The sequence below is a fragment of the Tenrec ecaudatus genome, chromosome 13 (genome assembly GCF_050624435.1).
Source record: "Tenrec ecaudatus isolate mTenEca1 chromosome 13, mTenEca1.hap1, whole genome shotgun sequence".
Lineage (NCBI taxonomy): Eukaryota > Metazoa > Chordata > Mammalia > Afrosoricida > Tenrecidae > Tenrec > Tenrec ecaudatus.
Genome location: NC_134542.1, coordinates 132,212,326 through 132,234,807, shown reverse-complemented (window position 1 = coordinate 132,234,807; position 22,482 = coordinate 132,212,326).

Sequence of the window (22,482 nt, the reverse complement as noted above, 5' to 3'; positions counted from 1 at the left end):
GTCTAATCTTGTGTTACCTTTTAATGTGACCTTTTTTGTTCTCTGTGACACTTGTGGTGGTTCTTCCAACTTCTCTACTTCACTCATCAAAGCCTGTTATCATTCATTCTACTAGACAAACTTGTTTGTAATTATGGGTATGGGAATTGTACACAACTGGCCTCATTAATATAGGACAATTAAGAGGAACTGACAGATTTTTACCAGAGATGTAGTCACTTAATTGGTCTTTCTAGCAATAATCCCTATATGATGAATTAAAAATCCTAGCCTCTATGTCTGTAGTTATAATCTCATTTGTATGCAAGTTCACTGTTATACTAATCGAGGGATTTAGACTGGATTAAGCCTCCACTTTATTGAGGTTGTGAACCAAGCGAGCACTCTTTGTTTCCTTGGAGATATGGTCTGCTGAAAGACCAAGTCTCTATCAACACCATTCCTCAGTGTAGAAGAGTCATCTCAGAAGCAGGAACAAAGAGAACTCCCAGGACCATCTCAAGAAAAGCCAGTAATGTGGCACATTCAAAGTGGTGGAGGTCGACCAGAGCATCAGAGACTTTGCTACAGAGACCAGGAGTTGGAGCAAGTGATCCGGACCATGACCAGAGGCCCAGACAAGGAGAACATGAAATGTAACAGAGGAACAACACAAAGACTATGAGTCTGGAAGACTTGAGCTAGCTTCCTGACTCAAAGGGACAGAGGCTAAGGAACCATATATCTGAGAGGCTTAAGTCTGGAGAGAGAGTAGGCTGAAGAAAGGTGCTTCAGTGGAGCAGTGATTGTATGCTTACTGTTTACCAATCTTGACTTACGGTAGTCTGTTAACTTCCCAATGAATTCACATAATTGTGATCATTATCCGTGAGTTATGGAACACATCAGACAAATATGAGTATTGTGGGAGAATGGTTGGTGTCAGAATGTTTAAAGAAAGATAGGAGTAGAAGCATATCTATCCTCTACTTCTTAACAGTAAAGAAGGCAGAGGAAGTCATATATGGCCCTCTCTCTGTCTCATTTTCACACTACCAACACTATGAACTTCGCCCAAATCTTGTACCACGTAGATGCGTTTGAGATAACATCTACACTTACTCTCTATAAAAAAATGATATAAAACTCACTTCTATCTGCCTTGAATCTATAATTTCCCACAGAAGCACTCTTAGTTTTAGTGAAAATGAGAAATGAGCAAACTGTGATATAATTATAGAGATTATCATTTTGTTTTTTTATTTTATACCATCTCATCAGCTCTTATTTATGATGCATCTCCAACAACAACCTTCCCAGATTAGGCTTAATGCAAGTGACTCTGTAGTCATTATTTTAATTTTATTTGCTGTGAATAATGCTATTTAAATTAACAACCAGAAACACCCAAGTAGACCACATCACTTAATGTTTTACCTTAATGCGCTTGCAAAGTTTTGATCCTACCATTATTCTACCAGAATTTCCAATAAGAATTACCTGAGAATCTAGCTAAGGCTCACGCATGACACACATACCTTGCACATATCTAGCTCCTTATAGTATCTGGTGCTCCACCAACACTACAGAAATGCCTCTAATTTTTAAAATCCTTCTTCATACCCTCTCCCACTCCTGTTGTGATGGTAAGCTGTCTATGCTGGAAACTACCTCAGTCATGGGGTTACAACTCACATCTCAGTTGGATTATGTGTCCACCTTAGCACATGTTCTCAGAAGGGTGGCCTGCGGAATATGTTATAAATATCATCTTCTTTTCTGCTCTTGCGAGCATTAAGATACCACTGCGAGGAACTTGCGTGTCAAAGCCCACGTCTTTATGCCTCATTCTTCCAATAGATCAAGCCAATAAAAAAGTGTGCCTTTGTTAATTTCTTCCTAGATAAACCTTTTTTTTTCTTTCCAGAGTTGGGCAACCAGAGGTCACTGGCTTTCAAAAACACGTCAGATTTATGCAGTCACCCAATCTTTGACTTGCAGAGCTATTAGGAAGCTCAACACCTACTCCCTGGGGAAGTGTTGCTCAATGTGAGGCATAAAGTCATTCCTCTGGAGAGCCAAGAGTAAGGCTGTGAATGCTCCCAAAGCATAGAGGAAAAGGAAAACCAGTGCAGAAACACTCCACATGGAAGCTTGGAAAGGTGAACCACACAATGCCTTTAACGTTTGAGCAAAGCAGAATACATTCACTGCATGATAATGTTCAACATCACCTCAAGTCAATTTGTCTCATCGTATACTGCTCAAAGAACTTGTCTTTTGTACAGATTTGTAAGCTTAGAAATCCTATAGGGAAATTCCATTCTGTATTATAGGTTCTCATACTATATTCTATTCTATATTATAGATTCTCATACTACATTTGTCCCCATGTGATTGACATATTTTACTTAGAAAAATATACTCCAGGTTCATTCATGTTAGGAGGAATTTCCCAGATGCTTTGCTATCCATCAACATTGTGTAATACATTGTGTAAAATACCACATTAAAAAGAATCCATTCATTCAACAAGAAGCACTTGGATTGTTTCCATCTTTTTTGCTAGTGTAAATAATGTTGTCATGAACATGGATGTGTATATGTTTTTTTGTATTTTGGTTCTTATTCTTCTAGGATGATTTAACTCTAGGTCTTTCCACATTTCATTATAATATTTTATTTGTGTTTTTTAGCTGCCCTTTGACATTTTCTATGCAGCGTTTTTCTTCATAAGTTCTTCAATTTGCTTTAGCTACTCTACAATTAAGAACAAGTCTAGAGTCTCTTCTGGCATCCATTTCAATATTTTGTTTCTTTTCTGTCTTTTTAATGACCTGTTGGTGGGATCGACTCAAGGTCATATATTGGCTCTTGAGGATTTTTCTTAATTTTCTTCAGTTTCATGCTGAACTTATATTTGAACAATGAATGGCCTGTTTCACAGAAGTCATGGTCTGATCTTAGCTGCTGATGTTGAGCTTCTCCATGGTCTTTTCCCACAGATGTAGTCAATTTGAATTCTGTGTATCCCATCTGGTGAAGTCCATGAGTACTGTCACATTTTGTAGTGTTGGAAAAAGGTATTTGCTATGAACACATTGCTGGTCTCACAAAGTTCTCTCATGCTGTCGCCAGCTGTGTTTCATCACCAAAACCATATTTTCCAAGTACTGTTCCTTCCTCTTTGCCTTCAGCTTTTGCATTCTTCAAAATTCCAACCATTATCAATGCATTTTGACTGCACATTTGATGAATTTCCAACTGAAAATATTGGAAAACTTCTTCACGATTAGATTTTGTGATTGGAATGTAAATTTAGCTTCATGGTTCCTTCACAAAAGCTAAACATGAAGGAATCGTGAAGCTAAATTTATGTGCTAGCATAAATTTGAATAATAGTTGTATTGATTGGATTTCTTTGGCTAGGGTTAGCTAAAATTCAATCACACACAGAATTGCCTTTTAAGATTGATTTTGAAATGACCTTTTTTTACAATGAATGCCATGCCATTCCCCTTGATATGTCATTCCTGGCATAGTAAACCATATAATTTATTATTCAAAATGTCCCAATAACAGGCCATTATAACTTACTGATGAATAAGTACTGACAGCTATCAATTTTATGCATTTCATTTCTGATGGATTTCAATTTTCCTAACTTCATACTTTGCACATTCCAAGTTCTGATCACTTAGCAGATTTTTTCCGCTATTTCTCCTTACCTTGTCATGTTCCCATCAGCAAATAAAGCTTTCAAAGGCTTTATCCCCACTAACTTAGCCCCTCACTTCATGATGGTCAACTCCTCAGTCACATTTCAAGTGCCTTCTGATACAACAGGCCCATCCCCAGCACCAACTCTGACAATATTCTGCTTATTTTCATTAGACCTTCAGTAGCTGACAATATTCCTAAGGTATGCATAAGGCTTTTAGTGTCTCCTCCCTCCAAAGTGGGCAGCCCTGTCCTTCTTCACTGTCGGTTCTTAGTCTGGAGGTGCAAATGAAGTCTGTTCACTTTCAACGATCCTCCTAGCATTTGAAATACCTGTGACACAACTTCCAGCATCACAACAATACACAAACCACCACAGTAAGGTAGACTAATGAACGCATAGTAAAAGTCCTCTCTAAAGCATTAACATACAAAGATGTCCCTTTGAAAACTAAGGTACACCTAACTCAATTTTCAGTCCCCTCATATTTCAATCACATGCATGTGAAAGCTGGATGATGAATACAGAAGGTTGGAAAGGAATTGATGCTTTTGAATTGTGGTGTTGATAAAGAATATGGAGACTACTATGAACTACCAGAAGGAAAAACAAGTCTGATTTAGAGGACTATATAAATATATTCAGAATGCCCTTAAAACACAAGAATGTTGATACGTTCCCCCATGTACTGTGGAGAAACCAGTCTCTGGAAAAAGACATAATGCTTGGTTAAGTAGGTCAGAGAGGAAAAGGAAAAAAAAGAAGACTCAATGAAATGGACTAACACATTGGTTGCAGCAAACATTCAAATATAACAATTATGAGGACGGTATGGCCTGGGCAGCATTTCATTCTGTTGCACAGACGGTTGCTGAGATTTGAAACAGACTCGACTGCACGTAAGAACTATAGAGGATTGCAGGGGGTAAACTTAAATTTCCCTGATAATAAAGGCATTGATTTTCCTCAAGAGATTTCTGGGAGAATTATATGTGTCAAAGCGATTCTAGTGAAGACTCAGACTGTATTGAGGGAAACTGCAGTGAACGTTTTTTAATCATCTTAGATAATACACGCGGTTCCAACAATATAATGCACCAGAATTGGGGATATTATATATACTTCTTGCGAGACTTTAAATGAAAATGGTAATTCTCTGGTTAGAGAGTGGAGAAAGGGAAATGATGTTTATGTAGAGGCAAAGAATCTGTATGAATTACATTCAAATGTTTGGAGGAAAGTATAATTTTGAAAAATGAACTTGGGTAATTGGATGAAATTTCTTTGCTGCTTCTAGTACAATGGGAAAGTCGTGAGATCTGTTTGAAGATGAGATGTCTAAAATGAAAACTGGGAAAAATTGGAAATCCGGTTGTACAAACTAAGGACATTGGTCTCAGAATAGTCACCAAGCACATAGCTATATACTTTTCCTGTTACAGAGATAAAGCCTGTGAGTGATGAGTTTAGACAACTGTCATAGCAGAAACGTAGTATCTTAGATTAAAAAGGACAGAGAACGATTGGAAAGAGAGAATGCTGTCTGCCTTTGGGAAATCCATGGGCAGGAAACAGGGCAAGGAAACAACATCTACTATCTTCCATGGAAGAACAAGAATCAATACTGGAGCAGCTCAGAGGTTAGCAGACCCACTGGAAGGAGCAAGGGAGCAAGAGCCTTTCTCAGTTTCAAAAAATGGGTCAGTTTATTATAGGTCACAGTTGAGATTTTGACAACTTGGTTCTGAAATGTTGGACTGCTTCAAGGTCCAGGGGGATTAGGAAGGTGCCCAACATGGAGGGCTGAATGGTAAGACTGTCATGTACAAGAAACACCAAATGGAGCCTCGCTGGGCTGAATGCATAGCTTTGCAACTCATATGACTGGGGAAATGGGGCAACCCAAAGCTGAGGAACGCAGTTGCCACTCCCATGAATATAAATGGCAAGACTGATGCCCAGGGACAATGGATCTCTACCCTAAACCCAGATTACATGGCCAATACCCACAGTCTGGAGGGCAGGGCAATTGCTCAGATGGACCTAAAGAATAGAGAATTGTTTTCCATTCTTAAGAGCTAATGTCAACTTTCTGCTGAATCTTGGACTTCCTTGGTACCAATTGTCCTATCTTTTCCTCCAAATTATCCCATTTGAAATGGAAATGTCTTCCTTGTGCCATCCCACCATATTTTGAAGTAGATATAGTGTATTCTAGATTGCACAGTTTAAAAGATGAAGAGTAGATGAGCCAGTCAGGGTGCAGTATAGCACCAGTGAAACATACAACTTTCCTCTAGTTCTTTAATGCTTCCTAACCCTGCCCTCCACTATCATGATCCCAATTCTACCTTACAAAACCGGCCAGACCAGAGGTTGTACACAGGTACGGATAAGAAATGGAAACACAGGGAATCCAGAGAGATAAACCCCTCAAGACCAATAAGGAAAGTAACAATACCAGGAGGGTAAGGGAAAGGTGGCAGGGAGGAAGGGGGAACTGATCACAATGATCTACATGTAACCCCCTCCCTGGGGGATGGACAACAGAAAAGTGGGTGAAGGGAGACATCAGTCAGTGTAAGACGTGAAAAAAAAATTATAAATTATCAAGGGGGAGGAGAGAAAGTAGGGGGTGGGGAATGAGGAGCTGATACCAAGTGCTCAAGTAGAAAGAAAATGCTTTGAAAGTGATGATGGCAACAAATGTACAAATGTGCTTGACGCAATGTATGGATGTATGGATTGTGATAATGGTTGTAGGAGCGCCCAATAAAATGAGTTTAAAAAAAAGAGTAAGTTGACCCTGGATGGAATATACCTATTATCTTACCCATATTTGATTTAGATGACTCAAAGTGTAGATAATGGAGTTGGAGTTAATTTGACACATTTTGGATGATGTGCCGAGAGAAATGTGCTGCACATGAAACAAACACATGCATTTTGTAGGGTGGCAAATAGGGGAACACTATGAAGTTCATTGTGACTGCCTCCCCCCAAACGTATTTTAAACCTAACCTCTATGGGTGTGGATATGATCCTATTTGGGAATGACTGCAGATATTTAATTCATGAGACCGGATTAATGTAAAAGGCATCTTTGGCCAAATAAGATTTTGAGATATAAAAGCAGTTAAACAGAAAGAGCAAGCAAGGTGGAAGAAGAGACATGCCAATTATAGGAAGATGACCTGGGGGAGGAGCTCAGAAGCTTTCTCTAGAAAGCTTTCTCTCGAGCAACAGCAAGAAAGAAGTGTCTCTCTAGTGCTGACTTCTTGAATTTAGATTTTTAATCTGGGACAAGGGATATCATTGCTGATGTCAGATGGGTCTTGGCTCAAAACAGAGAATACCAGAAAGATGTTTACTTGTGTATCGGTGACTCTGCAAAGGCATTCGACCTTGTGGAGTGTAATAAACTGTGAGAAGGTAATGAACCATGAATAAAGGGGAATTCCAGAACATTTCGTTGTGCATATGAAAAACTTGAACATGGATTAATAATATGTATGTCCCTGGGTTGTACCCCCTCTCACCATACTTCTTCAATTTGTATGCTGAGCAAATCATCAGAGAAGCTGGATTACATGAAGAAGCATGTGGCATCAGGATAGGAGGAATGCTTATTACCAGCCTGCTGTATGCAGATGGCGTAACCTTGCTTGATTGAAAGTGAGGAGGAACTAAATCACTTGCTGATGAAGTTCAACGACTGTAGCCTTCACTATGGATTACATTACAACTTAATGTAAGGAAGACGAAAATCTTCACAACTGGATGACTAGGCAGCTTCATGATAACTGGAGAAAAGGTTGAAGCTATTAAGGGCTTTATGTCTTATTGGATCCACAAAATACTTGTAGAAATATCAGTCAAGCAGTGCTTCCGTCTATTTAACTCTCCTCTGAAGAATTCTGTCAGCTTTGATTTACATGAGCTCACAAGAGCTACTTTGGCATTCTTAAGGGATTCAAATCCTTTTACATATTCCTGGGGATCAAAATAAGTCTGAAGGGGCAAAATCAGGGAATTCAAGTGAATGAGGTAAGGTTTCCCAATCACTATACCCTTCTGAGCTGAACTCTGCCCTAAATTTAACTAGCCCACCAGAACCCCTCCAAAGCCATTATTTTGATTAAATCTTGCTCTCTGGATCAAATGGAAATTCCAAGTCTCATTTCCAAGACTCATATACATCATCTTCAGTAGCTTCAATCTTCCTTAATAGACTGATGGAATGATTAACTCTTTAACTGATCTTCATGCTATACACTGCCACCTATGGAACTGAAAATGTACTGAGGCCAAGATGTTCACTTAAAATTGAAAATACTAGATAGCATAGAGTAATAATTTATAAGTTATTAAGGGTTTATGAGGGAGGGGGGAGCGGGGAGGGAGGGGGAGGGAAAAAAGGAAAATGAGCTGATTCCAGGAACCCAAATGAAAGGCAAATTTTGAGAATGACGAGGACATCGAATGTATAAGGGTGCTTTAGTCAATCGATGTATGTATGGATTGTGATATGAGTTGTATGAGCCCCAATAAAATGATTTATAAAAAAATTTGAAAATACTGAGTCATGTGATATTGCAAAATCAGTCGTTGTCCCATCAATTTTAATTCTATTGTGTTTTTCCATGTTATTGTACTTCAACCACAGTCTCTTCATTTGTTGAGTGCAACATTCTTCCCTCTCTTGGCTCATTGTCAAGCTTCCTAATCTTAAAAAATTTTTTTTAACCATCTAGAAAGTGTTTCTTTATGTGCGACAACATTCTGTAACTTTGCTGCGAAGTTTTAATGATTTTGGAATCTGTTTCAATGATTTGGGAATTTTTTACCAAAAAAAATTGCTAGCTGTCCTTACCTCAAAATCATTTATCCCCATCATGAAATGTATCATGCTGTTATGCAAGGTACATAAAAATGCATTGTACAAATAAAGAATTCTCCATGCAGATATGAATAAATGTAATAAATAAATATAAATATATGTTTTGCATTTTTTTAGTTGGTTGATCAGTTTGACTTGATCATTTCATAAGTAGTTCGCATGCTGAAAAAGTGTGAGCACCGCTGGCCTAAAGTCTAGTGCTACTAGGCAGAGGACAGACATGGCTCCATCCTCTGTACTTCTTTTACTCCACTCTGGCACCAGCCATTCCTCCTAGACGATCTACTTCACTCCTGGGCTTGAGAATCCATTGCAATGGTCATACAAATATCACAGACACTTCTCACAATTATAGGAATTTATTCATAAAGTTACCAGGTTATGCCAAGCCAGAATGAGAAAAAAATTAAGGCTATAGTCATTGGTTCACAGCCATGCCTCCCAAGAAATATTTATCCAATTTGCAAAAATTTGAGACACTGAGGGGGGTGGACCAATGTGTTAGAAAAATGTTTTCAAAGAATTTGTAAGGTCGATGAAACTGAATGTAGATTTTCTCTCTTCTTCATGTAAAAGAGAATGAATTTCCACATACCTGGCCAGACCGCTTCTGTTACTCTGTATTATGTTAGAACACTAAGACATAGATTTCTCCCTCCCACTCTCTCCTATTCCATTTCCTTTACAATGACAAAACACAATCAAATCTATGACTGTAGTAGAGATTCTAGAGAAGAGGAGGTAAAGCAGAGGAGGTATTTCATTCTGCTTTAATCTGAAAGTTCTTAAGCCTAATAAGGTCTGGATTAAAAAGTTATCAATGCACTGCTGATCAATTCAGTACAATTCTTTAGTGTTCAGTATCAATGTCTAGTTAATGAGAAAAGGTAAATTTTAGTATAGTTTGTCTCACATGATTTCTTCTGTACATATAACTCTGATGATCTTATAGCAAGTTACATCAGATAGTTTAAAGTTCTTGGGCCCAAAATAAATACATAATTATAACTGTAGCCTCATTATTAACCCAAGTTGAAATGGGATCAGTTAATCAAAAACTTTAAGCAAACAATCTAGTCTTATTGGAAAAGCCTTCCTATTTGGAACAAGAATTCAGTAAGCTGACCATATACTTGAACTTGTTGTTAGTTGTTATCGAGTTGGCTCCAACTCAAAATAGCAACATGTGAAACAAAAGATGAACCTGTTCTGTAAACTATTCATTGGTATCCTCCTATACATGGTTGTGGTCAACCTTGTGTATCTTCCAACCAAGGGGGTCATCTTCTAGCACTATATTGTTCATTAGTCTATTCTCATGCATAGAGTTTTCATTAGAAACTTTTGGGAGTAGATTGTCAGACATTTATTTCCAGTCTCTCTCAGTCTGGATGCGCCACTGAAATATCAACATAATGGATTACCCTCCTGGTATTTGGAATAGCATCTACTTTCTTTTTTTTTTTTTAATTTTTTTTTTAGCATCTAATTTCATAGCAATACTTAAATTACTACAAACTGATAAGTTATCACAAACTGAAAAACAGGTCATGGAAACTTCAAGAAGATTACTTCAAATGTCAAGATTCTCCCTCTATATATATTTATATGTAATATATATTCATAATATATCTAAATATAGTTATCATATATTATATATGGTTTATTCTTATAATATTAAATTGCTAATGGCCTTTACTCTGATGATTTTGATTTTATGGGTTCCAATAACCTGCTTATTATTAGTAACTTCACAATGTATATCTGACTTACAAGTACAGATATGTTAGAAGAATCATATAGTGCAAGTAGATTTGTCGTAAATGAGGGGAAACAAAATAAGTTTTTGGTTTTTTGGCACCAAATTTGATGGCATAGAGTGCAATACTCATTTTAGTTCAGTTGTGTCCTCAAATGTAGCCCCTCTACAATCTAATAATTCACAGCACTCTTTGCCACGTTTTGAACTAGGCACTGCCTTTTCACTGTTTTTCCTGCAAAGATCCCAAACTCAAGGAGAACAGAGGTCCAGGGACACTCTGCACACCTCAGTACTCTATCTGATTGTGCCATGAGCTGGGAAGCCCTTATGCACAGATAATTGGGCAATATGATTCTGTTTAACGTATTAACTGTTTTCTGTAATTAAACAATCTATTACCTCTTATGCATATTGAGGTGGTTTGCACGTAAGAAAATTGTATTAAGTAAAAGAATCTCTAGACAGATGACACTTAATTGAGTAAATAATATTTAGAGAGGATAACTTTAACGTAATATCATAAAATTCATTACTTTTAAAATTGAGATTACCATTTTCCCATGCTATTCAATTCTTAAAATATTCTCAAGCAAAAAAAGTATTCATAGAAACTTAATTATGATCAACTTACGATTTCTGGAAATAAAGGTTTTGTGTCAATTTGGCTGCATTAGAATCATCTGTGATCTCACATAATATAACCACAGCCAGTAAGTTGTAAGCCTCCTTAATGGGATAAGACTAGGGTGGGATGCAATATCTTTACCCATGTCAGAAGGCTGACTCAATCACTTGCTGTGGCCTGCTTGGAATATAAGTGGATACTGTGTGAAACCCTGTCTCCTCTACAGTTGGGTCTGGTGCCTACATCTGGATCATTGTGCTCGGGTTATTCAGATTTTAGCCTGAAACGCTGCCTCCCAAATTTGGGGATCTTCATCTCATCATTGAGCTTGGATTTATTTGCCTCTTCCTTAACACTGGTGCTCCTTTCCTGCTGTTCTCGGATTCATTGGTCACCAAAGTTGAATGAGTCAGGAGAATCCTTCAGCCTAATATTTGAGCCCTGGATTTGGAACTGCCTAGATTTGAACTCATCTGTTTCTATAACGGTGCAAGTGATTTTCTTATTATAAATTTCTCTCTCTACATATAATATATATATGTACTTCACTGGCTTTGCTTCTCCAGAGTGCCCAACCTAAAATCTATCTATCTATCTATCTATCTATCTATCTATCTATCTATCTATCTATCTATCTATCTATCTATATCCCTGTAAATGTGAAGAAAATTGAAAGACATGGATTTAAGTGTATAGATTTCTATTGTTTTCATTTTTAAGGAAATCGTGTATATATGCATATGGGTATTTAACTGTTCTGTCTTATAAATAATTAATTTTTCTAAATATGCTCTTTATTTTATGGAATTTTGTAGTTAGAAAGCAGATGTAAATTGTTGGGGGTGTACACATATACTACATGCCTCCTACTGATTAGAGATTCCTCTGAATTTTTAGCTGTAGCAATTGCTTATTTGCGCTGCTGCCAATGAAATGTCTTTTAATCATTTGGTTTTTTCATCTTTGAAAGTTTGAACTTCAAATAAGCATAATTAATATAAGAATATAATTATAAGCAATGAATGTTTTACCTTCAAATTTAAGCGAGTAATGGGGAAATATGTAAATTTGCATGTATACAGAGAAGAAGATGGAAACTGAAATCTTATCAAGCCCCAAAGGAAAGAAAATACACCCAAAAGGAAATTAATATCTTAAAACTGACACTAAAAGTCACTAGTGTGGTTCACTACAAAATCAAAATGGTTTAGTTTCAAGTTGGAAATGGTAAGATGGAAGAATATGACATTCTCCTATTGGCTTCTCCTTTAAACCAGGCACACAGGCCAAGCTGAAATATTCACATCCGACTGTCACTGCCCTCCAGTAATTTAACAAATAATTTATTTTTTCTAAATATACTCTTTATTTTCTGGAATGTTTGTAGTTATAGAGCAGATATAAATTACTGGGGATGTACACATATACTATGTACCTCCTACTATTAATTAATTCTACATGCCAGGTTTGCGGTTTCCTCTTTATTTGGATAATTATGCTGAACCTGTTTTAAAATTTATCTAGAACATTCCCTGTTTATGCTTTTAAAGACTTTTATATTGCTTTGGGTTTTTGTTTGTTTGTTTCTGTCCCTTAATATTGAGGATGGAGGGTAGCAGGGTGCAAGATTGTCTTTTCCTGCCGGAAACCAGTCTGTAACGAATGAAGTCACTTTACAGAGGATGCTTCTATAAATAGAACGCATGATGTTTTGTCATAAAGTAGCCAAAGATTTAGGAACTCCATGAACAGGCTATATAGAGTTGTCCTCCAAAGTCCCGCTATAGTCCTTGAAATTGTCAAATTCATTCTATGTCAGCATTACCCAGAATACCCACGGGAAGAATAACATCCAGAGTGTAAAATATGGCAAATAAATATTTACTATCCCTAGCTGCTTTTGAAATTGTCTGTGTCAATGCTGCTCAAATATAGTGAATACTTTATAAACATTCTTGCCATGCATTTTTTGTGGAATAATTCAGAAGGCTTCTACAACCAGATATACTAGTCTGGATTTTAAAATGACTACCAACAGAAGTCATGCCCATAGTCCATAACAGGTTAATTAAAGAAGGTTTCCTGAGACCTAAATGGGTCTTCTATTTTGTAAATCACTTTCTTCTATTATTTAAGTCACAATGTGGAGTGTCACAAGGAATAATGTAAGGGTCTTAAAATGTAGCAGACCCAGATTGAATTTTGACTTTAACACATGCAAAGTGCTTAACCTTAGGCAGTCAGTTTATTTTTTTCTTTCTTTCCATGACTTCCTCAACCAAATGGAACCGGAACCTGGAATCAATTGGAGGGCAATTAGGAGCAACAATATGATTTAATTGTCACTACATAAAATAAATGAAATATTGCATATAGATTGAAATAGAGCAAGTATTCATTAAATGGCATTTTTCTAGTTTTCCTCAACAAACCTAGTGCTTCTCTGAAAGCACCAGAAGAGGGTGGCCAAAGGAACATAAATGTATTTTCTAACAGTTTAACCCAAAAGCCAATCCCAAACACACTACCAGAGACCTGGTGCTTCTTTCTCCTGGGTTGCTGCAGGAGGATTCACGCATGATCTCACAGCCCCGACTCCAGGAGAAGGCTGCGGAGGTAAGGCCCTCCTCTCTGTAGATCTCTCCCTTGGCTCCTTATCCCTTTTCCCATCAGCTTTCCCCATCTGTACTTGCTTACTACTATGCCACCTTCGCCCTTTTATCTATCAAAATCGATTGGCTTAAAACACACTCTATATTGACAAGGCCCCATAAACCTAAGGAAAGCTATATTCCTAAATGGATGTAATTACATCCACTTTTACAGGGGTTCTGATTCCAGCACATATTTTGGGGGGCACATCTAATCCATTATAGATATATGTATGTATGCTTATGGTAGATATTTGAAATAAATTTTGTATATTGTTACCAGAAGAACTAGCTGATTGAATTTCAGACAGGCATGACCTTGGTAAGGTCTAACATTTTGGAAAATCAGAAGCAGAAATTTCTCGCCCCCAACAATGGGGCATGTCAACTTTTCAGAACAGATGTGAACGATAATAAATATATAATTACAATAAAACAAGTCATTTGACCAATGACACCTGGACCACTAGAAACACGATCTGTAACTATGATGTATACTCATGGCAATGATTCATTATGATGGCATTAGCGCAATAGGGCAACGATTACAGATTTGAATATTTTAACATCCTCTATACTGGACATTTTCATACTGAAGTTGTACCTGAGGTAGACAGCTCTAGAGAAAGATTATAATATCTCATGAAGACACTTGTATCTCAAATATATTAAAAATGGCCCAAATTTGTTAAAACTCCAACAACTTGATTATGTGTGAATTTTGTTTATCTCTTTTATAGTTTTGGGTGTGGTCTTGTACTCCTGATATATAGGTAATTTTCATTGGGTTAAAGGTAACTTTTGTCCCAGCAAATGCAACTTAGAGCAACTCTCTACAATATTATCCTTATTCTGAGGGGATTTATTTTTGTTTGCTGGAAAGTAGTAGATGAAACAGGTAACACATAGCAAACAAGGTGTTTGGATAGTTTGAATGTTTGAGAGTGTGTTTCTATTTTACTTTGTCCTCTTTCACTGGTGCAGAATTGCAATAATCTTGATGAAACTCTGGAGTGTTAATCAGCTTTTTTCATTTTTGGCTCTGTCTAAGCTACAGTTATTTTTTTTCACATGGATGTTATGAAATACCAAAACCCTACTTAAACCTGTAATTGTTAAATTGTCAATTGATTTCCAGTATTCTCACACTTTATAAAGTAAAAAGCAGCAAAATTCGAAGTGGACAAGTAGAAATCTGACCTAGTAGACATGGGATAAAATTAAGGAAAAAAACAAAAACTTAATTTCAATACACTACAAAGGTACTTTTAGTTAGTCTTCAAACAAATATTTAATAAATAATATATGAATCAATATTCTCAGTGCTAAGGATCTAGCCAGGCACATACAGTAAAGAATGATTCGCTCACCACAATATATTTATGTTCTCTTTAGGATATTGACGACTCGAATTGTGACTGTATCGGTTCCTCCTCAATATCTGAAAATAGTATATCAAGAATATTGGGTAGAGGAAGCTACTCTTTCAATCCCAGAAGTAAATGATTCTCTCCTATATATTTTTAAATAATGTAAAGTCATTTAAATATGAGAAAGGAAATGACACACAGTTTTTTTCAAGGAATTCCCAGCAATTATTGGAGTACATATCACTAATCCTTTCCAGAATCTTGTCATCACTGGTAACACACTGGTAAAAATAGGTGGCTCAACAGCCCCATCAGAGGTCCAAAGCTAAATATCCAGCTGGAACCCAGAGCCACATGGAGTATTGAAGCCTGATATATAATTTAGATCTTTATTCAAAAAGCACCGGTTAAGTCCATAAATTACCTTTCTGTAATTTTTTAATCCTACATATTATATTAAAGAAAAAAAGAGGATAGGAAAACTTATAAAATATTGATCTTGGTTTTTTGGCTAGTGTCACTTCTGTTTATTTTTAATTTTTCCTTTTATTTGTGATAGGATGCATTCAGAATCTAGCATATAAAGGAAGAATGATGAAATCCCTACTTTATTATATGCATTTGCTTCTCTGTTATGATATTTCATATCTAGGTATCTGAGTAATTTGTAAAATAAATTAGGTAAAGGGGCAGAGAATTTAGGTTAGCCCTTTGTCTCTGGTTTCTAAAAATAGCTCCTAGCACTGGAGATGTCTTCTCTCTTCCCCCTCACCCCCCCAAAAAAAAAATTATCCAGGCAAATGTGCAAGTGAGTTGGGACCTAAACAAATAAGCTCAGAAAGGGAAGGTATTTTATAGACTTAGTCATACACAATAAGTGATTAAATCATTCGTTCACTATGCAAGGAGTGCTTTTCATTGAATATATATGATTAGTCTTGAAGAAGCTTGGAACGCTTACCTTTTTGTGGGCTTCAATATATGGTTGTACTCTGCCTCTGAAAAGGAGAAGAGTTTCAGGCTGTGACCTCTCTCAGATTTTTCCTGATGTGTCTCTTCTCGTGTGTCCTTTCTGGTTATTATAAATAAATAATTACGAATATAGTTTCCATACAAAATTATCATATACAGTAATAGGAATTGAAGTTTATTTAATATATTATTTATAAATCATTGTAACGTTTCAACCTAAGAGGCAAAATATTCCAGAGAAGAAATTTTCTCCAAACACTATTAGACTAATCTTGCAGTCTCTTTCATGGAAAAATGTATTGGAACAGACTTTGTAAACAAACTATGGTCAGAAAGGATGGCTCAGTAGGCTGCATATTAGATTGCTAACTATAAGGCTAGTGGTTCAAACTCGCCAGCTGCTACTTGAGAAAAAGCTGAGGCTATTGGCACCTATAAAGGTTTACAGCTTCAGAAACCCCACATAAGAGCACTATAGGTCAGAGTCAACTCAATGGCAGTGTGTTTGTGTGTGGGTGACTGCCTTGATAATCAATCAAAATAATTATGGAATTACCTAAAAATACCCCCACTGATCATGTCTGTTGTCCTGAAACTAAGTAAATTCTCCAAGGAACACAAACTCCAAGCAAGATTTATGTATTAGTTCATCTATACCTTCATTTGGTTCAAATGTAACTCTTTAGCTCCAGGATTCAAGGTTCACAAAAGAAACATCAGAGCAAGTAGTTTTGGGGGGCAGAAACCCAACTCCACGAACCCAGAAATCTGGATCTCAAAAAAATTAAAATGGTTTCTCATTTCCTCTTTTTCAATCAAAATCATGCTACAGTATCTTTGATCAAAACATTAAGCAATGGTGAAGGATTATCAACAGGTTTTTTTTTTTCTGGCCGTGTAGCAAGGGAGATAGGTGGTAATGACAGCACTAAGACTTTGAGGCTCTCATCTCCTCTATTTGACTCCTCTCTTCTGCTGTTCCAGGGAAAGAGGGAACCATTGCTGCACTTTGGATGGCCAATTGCACGTTTTTTTTTAAATTAAATATACCACGCATAACACAATGCACTACGAGGTAGAACAGAAATATTAAGAATAGTAGTCAAACAAATTGTTGAAAAGGACCCACAAAACCATAGTTTTGAACAAAGAAAACACATTTCATGAATTCTTTCTTTACATATACACATCATCAGTAAACGTTTTTGTTTGTGTCCTAGCAAGACTTATATCATTAAAAAAAAAACCTTCAAGTTGTATATTTATTCATGTAAAACACGGACTATTAGCCTATTAAGCCCAATAAAGTCCTCCTTTGAATATTCAGAGGAAATGCAAGGTTTCTCTATCTTGTCATTGCCCACTTCAAGCATTTCTCTAATTGTGACCTTTATAAATTTGTTAAGTTTATCAATGGAAATTTTTTACCCAGGCACAAAATTAAAACTCTTTAAAGGCATAATATTTCCCTTACTATAAGAAGCATCTATTTCAATAACTAAAGACACTATGCTGAATATATAATATTCTAAGATAACAATTTTCACATCTCTTACATCTGTTTTTATTGTTCAGGTCTCTTGTAATTTTTCCATGTGGCTTTCCTCTCATATTTCTTACTTTCTACTTGGTTAATTGATTATATATAAACACATAGGAATAGCATAACAAGAAACAGTACAATTATAATTAAAACAAAACAATGACAGACAACATTATTTAGAATGTTTAGGAAAAAGGAAATAATGTTTTCTAAGTGCCTGGTAATGCAGTGGGTTAAGCATTATATTGAATTGGTTCAAACCACTCAATGGAAAAAATATAAGAGGGTGGTGGCAACCCTCAAGGGAGTTCTGTTCAGTCATATAGAGTCACTATAAGTTAGAATTGATGACAAAGAAGTGATAAAAAAATATATCCCCAAACAACACCCATAAGTGTTTAGCCCATTCAGCACAATGTAGTTAATTGCTGATTTCATTTGATTCGGGATCAGCAAGGTCTGTGAACCTGTCATCTTTTAACAATCTTTCTGGAAATCTTGACTCATTCTCAAAAAAAGAATTCTAACTGCCATAGAGTCAATTCCGATTCTTACTAACCCTGTAGGAAAAGATAGATTTTCTCTTGTGGTTTTCCCAGACTATAACTTTTCATGGGAGTACAAAGCCTTATATTTCTCCATTTTATTTGGACACACAATCATTCCTCATGAAAGGAGCAGTCAAAAATTCAAATGATGTACTGCTTTGGGCAAGTCTACTACTTTCAACCTCTTTAGAATGTAAGAAAGCCAAGATGTCATCTTGAGGACTAAATTGTTCCTGTCTCAACCAAGCTATTTACAGTTGCCTCCTAAGCATACAAAAACTGGAACTTAATAAAAAAGAAGTAGGAAAAATTGATGCATTTGTTTTATGTTCTTGTTGAAGAAGATTGAAAGTCCAATGGATTTCCAGAAAAACAAGCAAATCTGTCGTGAAAGAAATAGAATGCTCCTTAGAAGTGAGGATGCCAAGACTTCAACTCACATACTTTGTAGATATTATTGGAGGGACTAGTCTTCGGACAAGGACGGCATGGTTGGTCAAGTACAGGGTCAGTGAAAAAGAGGATTACTCTTAATAAAAGGTATTGCCAGAATGGCTACAATGATGAACAAAGACAAAACAACTGTGAGCATATGGCATAGGATCAGGCAGTGTTTCATTCTATTGTACGTCTAGTCCATGTGAGATGGTGTTGGCTTCATAGCACCTAACAGCAGGGTAAATCTAATCATTTCTTAGTTTACAAGCAGCACATTCGACACAGAGATAATACACTTTGGGGAAGTCACATGCAATGTGACAATATAGAAACCAAGGCAAGGCAAGTTTGAGGTTTACATCAGAGAAAGACTCAATATTTCCTTTAACTTGATTTGAATATTTAGCATCCAGAACTGTGAGAAAAGAAATAGTGATTCTTTAATGCCACATTCTTAAGTATTCATTTTATGGCAGATTTAAAGGCTAAGAAAACTTTCATGAAAATACTATATGAATATTTATGATTCTTAAATATTTGGATCACTATTATCTACAATTGTACTGGTGTCTGTGAATAATGGTCAAGGCAGAAAAACTGTCAGTTATCATAGAAGGTATGAAAAATCCTATGAACTCTTTAGTAAAAGGCAAAAGATTTATAGGATTTGAAGAGAAATCAGAGTATATTTCTTTTTTTTAATTTTTTTTTCAGAGTATATTTCTTGTTGTGTTTTGTTTTTTTGTCATTGGCTTGTTGTTGTTGGTTTGTTTTCTTTTGTTTCTTGGTTTTGGTTTGTCTTGTTTTTGTGCATGTTATTGCTGCAGGTCTGTCTAAATAAGACAAGCTGGATGAACAATCTGGAGGAGAAAACAACAGGACAGACACTTCCAGGGGACATGGGACAGGGGGAGGTGGGGAGAAAAGGTAGTGGTGTTAACAAACTCCGGGACAAGGGAACAAGTGATCAAAATCGGTGGTGAGAAGGGTGTAGGAGGGCTGGTAGGTTAATGTAACCGAGAGGAATTACTGAAACCCTAATGAAGGCTGAACATTATAGTGAGACAAGAGGCAAGTAAAAGAAAACAGAGGAAAAAGCTAGGAGGCAAACGGCATTTATAGAGGTCTAAACACAGGCATGTACATATGTAAATTTATTTACATATGAGGATGTGGAAATGGATCTATGTGCATATATGTATTTAGTATTAATTAGTATTTAGTATTATAGTAGCAGATGGACATTGGCCTCCACTCAAGTACTCCCTCAGTGCAAGAACACTTTGCTCTTTTAAACTGGCTTTCCATGAGGCTCACCTTCCCAACACAATCGCTGAAGACAAAGTGGGTGTATAAGCAAATGTGGTGAAGAAAGCTGATGGTGCCTGGGTATCAAAACATGTAGTGTCTGGGGTCTTAAAGGCTTGAAGGTAAACAAGCAGCCATCTAGCTCAGAAGCAATGAAGCCCACATGGAAGAAGCACACCAGCCTACGCGATCACGAGGTGTCAAAGGGATCAGGTATCAGGCATCATCACAACAAAAAATCATATCATTGTGAATGAGGGGAAGTGTGGAGTGGAGACCCAAAGCCCATCTGTGGGCAAATGGACACACCCTTATGGAACGGTCACAGGAGGAGACAAGCCAATCAGGGTGTGATGAAACAATGAGGAAACATACAAATTACCTCCAGTTCCTAAATGCTTACTCCCCTCTCCAGCCCCCCACTATTATGATCCCAATTCTACCCTACAAATCTGACTAGACCAGAGGATGTACACTGGTACTAATAGGAACTGGAAATGCAGGGATTCAAGCACAGAAGATCCCTTCGGGACCAGTGGCAAAAGTGGCGATACCACGAGGGTGGAGGGATGGTGGGGTGGAAAAGGGGAACCGATTACAAGGATCTACATATAACCTCCTCTCTGGAGGATGGACAACAGAAAAGTGGGTGAGGGAAGACATCGGATGGTGCAAGATATGAAAAGTAATACTTTATAAATTATAAAGAGTTCATGAGGGAGGGGGGGGCAGGGAGGGAGGGGGAAAATGAGGAGCTGATGCCAGGGGCTTAAGTGGAGAGCAAATGTTTTGAGAATGATGAGGGCAATGATTGTACAAATGTGCTTTACATAGTTGATGTATGTATGGATTGTGATAATAGTTCTATGAGCTCCTAATAAAATTATTTTTTTAAAAGAAGAAAAAAAGAAAAATCATATGCAATACTCTCCTATGGAATGTTTTCACACTGTCTTCCCTTTCTCCTTGGCAACTTCTTCAGGTCTCTGACTCTGAATAACTCCCAAATAGAAACTATAGAAAAAAGTGTTCTAGTGGCCATAGTTACCATATTTCATCTGCCTAAAAAAATGCTGCAATTTTATCTTAACGTTAGTTAATTATAAAGATCCTTCCTAAATATATTCAAACAAAGTTCATATGCTAAAATATTAAAATTGTAATAGCTTCATATGCATTCTCAAATAAGAGCATGTTAAACACTTCTAGTTGCTTTGTAAAATGCTTGCAAACTCAATAATATCTGATATCTAATTTACATTTTTATAATGTGTCACAGATAGGAAAATATGTTCGCTTAATCCCATATATCATTCTGTTCTAATTTTTTCCCCCAATGTGCAAAGACCTACAGAGTTTATAAAATAATTGAGGCCAAAAAGAAGACCACATACTCTTTCTGCCATACATTTAACTTTATTACTTGAAAATTAAGAGGTCTATTGCTATCAGATAATCTCTTATACTAGGCTTGGATTTATTTTGACTTTCATTAGACATTCTGCTAAATTGGTAAACTTGAAAGCCATTTAAAGATACACACACAATATCTACAATGTAAATTTTAAAACATCAATACTGTTCTTTTATAAGTACAAAATAATCATGATTCCTTAAAAAACGATACAGATCTCCACTTACCCTTGAACGTTGTCAAAAATTTTACTTCTCTACTTCCACTAATAATTTACAATTGGCTTTAGTAATGCATCTGGAACATAAAATGCATTACAACAAACGCCATAATTGTTATTTCTGTTGTCAGTTTCCATGTATACCAACACAGTGTTATGGTTAGAGATTATGGCAACTAGACACCCCAGAGTAAGTGTAGGGGTGAAGCCAGGTGGGTCTCAACCAATGACACCTCCTTGGGTATTTGGCCATGGGTATGTGCATAAGAACTAGACACCCAGAGTGGAATTCTCTTTGGCCCTTCACCTTCTGTTGGAGCTGCATCTTGCCTCTGGCTCCTCAGTCTCCTGCTGCTCACAGGATTAGAAAGCCCAGTCTTTCTCCTGTGGGGCTGCTGGTTGTTTGAACCATGTGAATCACAGCCTGATGCTTAAAAACACTATGCTTCTTAACAAACAGCATAATACATATCCACCAATTCTTCACAGATTTTCGTCAATTCATTGTCTAGCTTTCATAAGCTTATGAAGTGGCTGAAAATGAAAGTGGGTCAGCGGCACCTTAATCTTCAAAGTTGACATATCATCTCTTTAAAACTTTAAAGAGGTATTGTGCAACAGATTTGCCCAGTACAAGATGTCATTGAGTTTCTTGCTTGCTGCTTCTATGAGCATTGATTATAGCTCCAAAACAAATGAAATAATTAAAAGCTTTCATCTTCTCTCAATTTATCCTAATATTGTTCATTGGTCTAATGGTGAGAAGTTTGGGTTTCTTTCAATTTAGGTGGAGTCTAGATAAAAGCAGGTTACAAGGATCTACATGTGACCTCATCCCTGGGGAACTGACAACATAAAAGGGGGTGAAGGAAGATGCTGGATAGAGCAAGATATGACAAAATCATAATTTATAAATTATCAAGGGCTCATGAGGGAAGGGGGAGTGGGGAGGGAGGGGGAAAAAGAGGACCTGATGCAAAGGGCTTAAGTGGAGAGCAAATGCTTTGAAAATGATTAGGGCAAAGAATGTA